This window comes from Gracilinanus agilis, chromosome 3, assembly GCF_016433145.1.
Source record: "Gracilinanus agilis isolate LMUSP501 chromosome 3, AgileGrace, whole genome shotgun sequence".
NCBI classification, from domain to species: Eukaryota; Metazoa; Chordata; class Mammalia; order Didelphimorphia; family Didelphidae; genus Gracilinanus; species Gracilinanus agilis.
The window spans coordinates 547,351,334-547,358,028 of record NC_058132.1 but is presented as its reverse complement, the minus strand read 5'-3'; positions in this window follow the sequence as shown (position 1 = coordinate 547,358,028).

Here is a 6,695-nt window from a genome sequence, read left to right as displayed (position 1 = left end):
AGAGCTTTCTTTATCAATGTCAATGACCACAGGGTTTTAGATGGGTTTCACTCATTCCAAACCCTGGAACAAAATGAGATATGAGATCATTCAACTAACAAAAGCCACAGCAGATGAAGGATATTCAACAAGTATCAACATTGAGAAAGCAATTAATTTATTCAACTCCCATTACAATTCACTAGCCAAGCATTGGAAAGCCCTTCCAGGTTCTTTTAACTACTTTGTACTAAAGTAAGTAAGTGAAGCTAGTGTAAGATGGTAATTTCTCTTGCGATGTAATTAACTTTTAAGGAAAAACAAACCTGAACTACATTGTGTTGCTCCTACCAGGAAATTGCTACCTTCCCATCATACAGAGAATTCTTCAAAGAGTAGGAGCTCAGTAAGTGGTTGTTGAGTAAATATAGATATAAATATAGAGCAAATATTAAACAGAGGAAATAACCTGTTATAGTAGTAAAAGCCCTGGATAAGAATGAAAGTATCTGGGTTCAAATTCTGCCACTACCTCTTAATACTTATGCCACTTTGGGCAAGTCACTTAATCTCTAGTCCTTAGTTTTCTCATTTGTGGAATAAGATTTTGGACTAGATGAATTCTAAGGTTCCCTTCCAACTTATTTTATAACTTAAAAAACTTTGGAAGTAATTTTCCATTATGGCAAGTTGTAACATCATGATTTTTGAGGTCCTGTACAGTCATAATGTTTTAAAATGAGGTGGAAAAAGGAGAATAGGAAGATAGACAAAGAATTAATTAAAAAGTTTCAGTGAGTAGAAAACTGCAAAGGGGTTGGGAAAATCATTAAAATATGGATATAGCACAGTTTCTTATCCAAAAAAAGGGAAATAAATGGTGTCACTATGAATGATATACTGAACACTTAAATATTACAGAGAACCAACTGAGAAGAAATAGGTTTGCATTGTATTGAGGAAAGTCAGTGACATGTAAAAATCAAAACTTGTTGCTAAATGTTTATTCAATAGAAATATTAGGTATCTTTACTAAATGGGGGGAGGCGATACAAATATATATATATATATAGTGGTGAAACTAGGAATTCTTTCTCCTCATGCATTTGTGGGTTTGGGTAGATGATAGCAGTCATGATAGTAATGAGAGAGGATACTATGACTTCAAATAAAATAGAGTATAGAGCAGTGATGGTGAACCTTTTTGAACTTTTTAGGGCCTCATGCAATGCCCCCCCCAATGCTTGACCATGCCCTGCCCCCAATTGTGTGCTATACTCCTACCCCAACTGTGTGTTCCACCCACCCCTTCATTTGGGGGTGGACCCAAGGGTTGGGGACAGGCTTGGTGGCTGGCCAAGGAAGAACCAAGCTCTGCAGCAACAGTGGAGGAAGGCTAGAGTGCTCTAACCCCTGCATTCAAGGGCAGGACTGGGATACTGGCCTTCCAAGCCAGGACTGAGCTCCCCCAGGAGTGCCCCATAGCCTCCCCTTTCATTCAGGGGCAGGGGCACCTGTGTTCTGCCCCTGTGAAGGTGGAGGGAGGCTCGAGTGCCCCACCTCCTGTATTCAGGGGCAAGGCCAGGTTCCCAGCCTTGAAGCCAGGACCAAGGACCCTCAGGGGCATGCACAGGCCCATAAATTGGTCTCTGTGTGCCATATTTGGCATGTGTGCCATACATTCATTATCATTGGGATGGGGATTCAACTATCTCCTTTTTCCCAAAAAACAAAAATTGAGTTCCTGCAAAGTTAGTGTAGGGAATATGAACTCTCTAAAAGTGAGTGCCATAACATCAGGACTCTGGGAGTGGGGACCTAGTATCCACAGCAGGCCAAAGGGGAACTAAGAGGGTAGGGGCAGTGAACTGTGTATTTTGTGAAAACAAACCTCCTTCATCGCCCATGGAAATATGCTCTTTTACATCAGTGGCAATAAGCCTGTTGTCTTTATCCTACTCTGAATGCATGTTTACACATGCACACACAGACACACACAAAATCTGAAATAAGAGGACACTCACTAGTGTAAGTTTTGTCTAAACAGGAAAAACACCCAATTATTAATGAAAAATTATAATTTTATAATCCTGGAGCTCTTATTGGAAAGGAACCAATTTTGGCTGAGGAATCACTCTTCTTAGGCTTGCTAACTTCATAACCCTTTGATCTTTGTTCCTGTTTCATGTCTGCTATTACATGCTCTTTTTCCATTTTCAATACTTTCCTCATATTACTCAAATCTTCCTTTCACAGATCCCTTCAGCTTTAATTCTCTAAAATACACAGTAAAAAGCATTTTAATGAGAGGTGCATTGTGTGCACCCTGGAGTTCATTTGACTGGTGACACTTTGACACTATCATCTTGAGTAATGGTTTTGATGCTATATTTTGACTCAGACTCCCAGAGTGATGATGTGAAATGGTACAGAGCAATAACAGACACTTTCAGTCACTCTCTGTAGTATGTGCCAAATGTAAAATTAGAATAAGTATCTATATATGAATGTATTAATTTGTTTCTCTTTTATCCGTCATTTTACTTAGTTATTTTTTCTCATGGAATTACTCTGAGGCCAAGGTTCACTTATGCTTATAAAGAATCCAGAGAAGTATTTTCTACCAAGCACAGTCCCCTAAACATACCTGCAGTTCATGAACATTCATTGAATTGAATGCAATCTCATGAACTAAAATTTCCTCTCAAGAAATCTTTCCTTACTTAAGAACATGAATAAACCACATTTACAAGCCAAGGTTAAAATTTGTCAATAAATTCAATTTACTTTCTTTAAAAATATATTTAATTTTTTCTTCTAATTCATTGTTGATCTTCCTCCTCTTCTTTCATTATTTTCTTCTCTACCTTCTCCTTTTTTGCTTCCTCTTCCATCTCAAATATCAGATACTAAGCTCTCAAAGATTTTTATAGGCAATAGGTTATAACCTTGACAAATATTTTAGTACAAGGAAAATACAATTTGGAATTAAAGTTGGATGAATTCATCCAGCTAAAATGTAAAGATTAATAATTTCAACATTGATAATAAAAAAGTTAAGGAATACTTAAAATCACAATACACATATACAGAAGGAAGGTAGTTTATATCTAATTTAGGTTCATACTATTTCTCTTCCCCCTCATTTCTTATTTTTCATACTCTGGTCTTAATTAAATTTTAGTGTAACAAATGAAATTTAAATGGCATATCTGACAGAACAGATGAATCCTGCTTTCATGGCTATTTTAAGCTATTAGGAGATAGCGTTTTTTTTATTAAATGCAGCATATAATCCTCATCCTCATATGACTAATTCTCCAGCAGTGTATTGAAATACAAAAAAAGCATCATATCAAGTGATAGATAAAGTCACAATAGAACCAGCAAAATCAAAAAATCAAATCCAAACCTATCAAGGCATTATTTGAATGATCATGATAAAATAAAATGTACATTAATAAATTTTTAAAATCATATTTGATTAAGTGAACCAAGTAATTCATGAATTAACCCTTTAATTCTTTAAGGTAGGATTATGCCACTTTGCCAAATTTTCTATTTTGGATAAGGAAAAGTAATATTAATATAACTAACTTCAGAAAATATCCTGTTTTAACTACTATGCAAGTCAACGTCCTTCAGATAAATATTATTACATTTACTTATAAATACTTAGTTTTTAAAAAATGCATAGAACTGAATTATATGACCAAAGGAAGTACTTCATTTATATTTCTCATATTGTTTCCATAAAGGTAGACTAATTATTAAGAAATTCCTACATAACCTCATACCTAGCAGATTGGCCAATATAGCAACAAAGGAAAATGATAAATGTTGGAGGGGATGTGACAAAATTGGGATGTTAATGCATTGCTGGTGGAGTTGTGAACTGGTCCAACCATTCTGGAAGACAATTTGGAATGGTCCCCAAAGGGACTATATATATATGCCCAGAGCCCAGAGATGCAGTGTCAATTAGAGCAATAATAAGGAGGTTGGTATCATTAGACTATAGTTATTGGGAAGTTCTTTTTAATTCACTTAATAAATGCTTATGAAGGATTTTGAATGCTAAATAGAATATTTTCCATTTTCTTCTAGAAGCAATAGGAAACTACTGGAGTTTATTGAGTGCATATGTATATGTATCTGTATGACATGATTGACCTACATTTTAGGAAAGTAACTTTAGAGGAGGATGAAATAAAATGGGAAGAGACTTGATGAAGGCAAATTGACCAGTAGATTATTAAAATAATGAAGACATAAGGTGATGATAGAGATATAGAAACAAATGTATTAGAGTAATGTTGCAAAGGTAAAATTGGCACCAAAGTGAATATAAAGGGATAAGAAATAGTGAAGAATCCAGGATGACTCCTAAGTTGTAAGCATGAAGGACAGAAAAATATATTGCCCTCTATAGTAATAGGGAAGGTAGGATGGAGGGAAGTTTTAGGGGCAAAGATAATAAAGTTTTGTTCTGGATATACTAAGATGTCTACTTAACATTTTGCTTGAGGTGTATAAAAAACAGTTGAATATGCAAGATTGAAATTCAGCAGAGAGTTTGGGGAAGTATAGTCATCAACATTGAGATGGCATCCAAATGCATGGGACTTAATGAGATTACTGAGTGAAATAGTATAGAGCAAGAAGAGGAGTGACAAGAACAGAAGCCTGAGGGACACTTACAGTTAGAGGACATGATCTAGTGGAGGATCCAGCAAAAGAAACAGACATGAAGAGGTAAGAAAAGTAGGAATAAAAAAAGGAGAGACTGGTGTTCTAAAAAAACTAAAGAGTATCAACATTCTTTAAATTATCCTTTCTTCAAGTTAAATATTCTGTTTCTTGGGCCAATGCTCATAAAACATAACCTTCAGTATTCTTGTCCTCCCTGACCTCTTTCCAATTGATTCCAATTGATTTATATTCAAAAATTTTATTTAGCTAAACTTGGATTATTAGGTTTGAACCAATACTCTCACTCTCTCTTTCCATATGTGTGTGGGCATATATTTATACAGACATACTTATCTTAGGTTCACATCCATATCATTTATATCTATCTATACATGGATATATCTATTTATCTATCCATGTACACTCATATATACACTAGGGCCTCATTATCTATGAAATCCATTTAGAACCACATTAATAATTTGAAACTTAAAAACACATAATAGAAGAATGAAAACAATATAATCTACAATTCCTTTTAAGGAGTCTAAAACTGATGGAAAATCCCTACAGACAGACAGAGTTCAGGACATTATTTCTGACTACCTTCTCTACCAGTAGGCTAAGTTGAGACTCAGAGGAAGCAAATAAGACATAGTCCACCTCGATATAGAGGCAAGAGCTCAGGGCTTGGAACCATCAAACCTGTGTTCATATTTTGGCCCTGTTCCTCATTACATGGGGCCTCAGGTAAGTTATTTAGCATTTCTAGGTATGTTTCCTCTTCTAAAATTGAGTTGGTAGAATTAGATGACCTTTGTAACCTTTTTAAGCTCTAATTCTCTGATCCTAAATTCCTGTTCTCTTGAGAGTACCATGTGATTGTTTTCTTATTGCCACTATGACTTCTCTTAATAAGTCACCTAAATTTTATGAGTCTTTTCTCTTTTTATCCACAATCTGAAGGAATTAAACTAGGTGATTTAAAAGATTCTTTCCAGCCACAAACCTTTGATTAGAATTTCAGACTTTAACTATAAAAATTAAAATTTAACTTATAATTAATCAATAAATCAATAGGATATCTATTTACTTCACTTACTAATTATTCTGATTGCTGAAAGTTTGACTGCCAGATGATTTTTTTTCCTGTCTCAACAACTCATTAAAAGCATAAAAGGCTAGCAATCAATCAATCAACATTTATTAAGCACCTTCTATTACAAGGAATAATGTTATATCCTGGAAATACAAAAAAAAGGCAAAAGATAGTTTCTACCTTCAAAAATTTCACAATCTAATGAGGGAGACAACACACACATATACATATACATATACATATACATATACATATATACACACACACACACAAGATATATATATGATAAATATGAATCAATTAACAAAGAAAAATGTTTTGGGGACAGCTTCTCGTAAAAGATAAGACTTTAGTTGGCACTTAATGGAAACCAGGGAATTCAGTAGGTTAAGTTAAGGGGGGAAAGTGTTCCAAGTATGGGAATCAGCCATAAAAAAAGCCTGGACAGATCATGCACTAATGGAAAAGATAGACATGTTGTTGAAATAAGTTTCTTGTCAACAGGAATTGTTTATTTAATTTGTGTTTAAATTCAAAAAGCTGAGTACAGTCTGGCAGATGTTTAGTCATTGCTCATTGATTGATTGATGTGTTGAAGTTAAATATTTTAATTATTTGTTTCTTGATTGATTGATGCAGTATATATTACTATGGTACCAGGTTAATAGTTTCAAGGGCAACATTAATTTGGTTGTTGTACATTCATAAGCTCAGAGATTTGGAATTGCAAGGGACCATCAAGACCATTTATTTTAACCCTTACTCTTTACAAATGAAGTAACTGAGAAACAGAGATAGCAAGGGATTTTTCCAGCATCAGTTAATAAAGGTATCTAACAGGATTTAGACACTACTTTTCTTTAACCTACTTCTAGTTCCCTATCTATTATATTGTGATGCTTCTTAAGGAGATCTATTTTCACTA